This window comes from Cynara cardunculus, assembly GCF_001531365.2.
Source record: "Cynara cardunculus var. scolymus isolate 2C chromosome LG 6, CcrdV1, whole genome shotgun sequence".
Taxonomy (NCBI): Eukaryota; Viridiplantae; Streptophyta; class Magnoliopsida; order Asterales; family Asteraceae; genus Cynara; species Cynara cardunculus.
The window spans coordinates 11,001,050-11,003,136 of NC_037533.1; positions in this window are offsets into that span (position 1 = coordinate 11,001,050).

Below are 2,087 nucleotides of genomic sequence, written 5' to 3' on the forward strand. Positions count from 1 at the left end.
TACATGGAGAGGAGGTCAAGCTATTCGACTTCCCTCAGAAGGCTGATCGAAGTAATGCGCGCTCAAGTAAAATACTATAACCAGAAGGACTTCGATATTGCGATGAGGTTGGCCCAAACAGATTTGAAGATTTCCCTTCCGAAGAACAGGCCAAGTTGGTTACTTAGATGTCATCCCAACACCATTGTCCACAATCCTGTCTTTGGGTTTGTGTTATTGGACAAGGATGACATTCTCAGGTTCTTTGACCTGGCAGAGGTAAACAAGTATTCAACAGAGACTCTTGAGTGGGTGTTCAACCTAGTAGCAGCAGAAGTGCACAGAGGGCATCTAAGGACGGATGAAGTGGCCAATATTCTGGAAGCAATCAAAGTTCAAGTCTCCTTCAGAGAGTGGATTTTCAAAGTCTACAAAACTATCAAGTCAGATCTGCAATTTGCCGTAGATGACTATCCAGACTCTGCTGTGGACTAATCTTCTGTAATAGTATTGGCCTGAGCAACAATTTTTCAATTCATTTTTTTTATGTAATTCTTTTTAGAGGATGAGTTTAATCTCCTCTTGTAATTCTTTCATTTAGTCATTTCTTGCATCCATTTGTCCAATTGTACTTTTTCATACTTAGGGGGGAGATTGTTAGCTCTAATATTCACTTAATGTAAAAGTATGAAAAAGTATTCTGCAAGTGTTGATAGAAGGGTATCTTCCTCAGAAGACAACAGAGGACTAGCATCAGAAGCTGTTTCATCGTGCAAGTCAAGAATGACATAACCTCTGATGTCTCTCACAGAGGTTCTAGAAAATGGTCCTCTGGCAATAAGATCCTACAAGTCAATTACAGGATAGCCTCTGAGATGGCTCACAGAGGGTCTGCGGWTTCGTCTTCTGTGAAGATCCTGTCCTGCTGTTTTTCAAAGGTTGTTAGCTGCATGTGCTTCTCACGTGACTAGATTTTAATAGACTTTATTTGGACGGCTTAGATGATTTCACTTTCTAGATCTGTCAGTAAGGTCGTTAGGGTCTTGTATAAATAGCAGCTTAGGCCTTTGTATTCAGTGTGCTTCCGAATTGTAATCGTCTAATTTTCAATTGAATGAATTGAAAACCTTTGAAGCAATTCTCCTGTGTTCATCTTCTTCCTCATCTTAAACTGTGTGTTCTTGGTTTGATTACTCTGTTTTGTTCTTATAATTGTTTCCGCTGCACTTGAATCGTCCTAGAGATAATTCAGAGTAATAGATAGATATCAAAGCTGAATTTACAGGTCCAAAAATCCTTTTGGGTTCGAAGATCCAAAACATCCAGACTATGTCTACTTTCTGGATAAAACCCTCTATGGGCTGAAGCAAGCACCCAGGGCCTGGTATGAAACTCTATCTACCTTTCTCATCAACAACGGTTTCGAAAAAGGTACAATCGATACAACCCTCTTTCTCAAAAAGCATAAAGGTGAGAAATGCGAAACATTGCGAAACATATGTGGACGACATCATATTTGGTTCTACAAATGCGAAACATTGCGAAAAATTCTCAGAGTTGATGAAAAGTAAATTTGAGATGAGTTTGATGGGAGAACTAAGCTTCTTCCTTAGTCTTCAAATTAAACAAACTTCAGAAGGAATTTTCATCAATCAGTCCAAATATGTGACAGGACTTCTGAAGAAATACTCTCTCTCAAATTCATCATCGATGAGAACACCTATGGCTACAGGAGCTAAGCTATTTGCTGATCCATCCGGCAAACCTGTGGATGTAACAACCTACAGAGGCATGATTGGATCACTCCTGTATCTAACTCCTAGTAGACTAGATATAATGTTTGCCACATGTCTTTGTGCAAGATATCAATCAAATCCTAAAGAATCGCATCTCTCTGTAGTCAAGAGGATCTTTCGATACCTTAAGGGTACTCCATCATTGGCTCTGGTATCCAAAGAACTCTGGCTTTGATCTAATAGCCTACACAGATGCAGATCATGCATGTTGCAAGCTTGATAGAAAGAGCACGTCTGGATGCTGTCAACTCTTGGGGGACAAGCTAGTAAGTTGGACATCCAGAAAACAAAATTGTGTCTCAACATCCACAG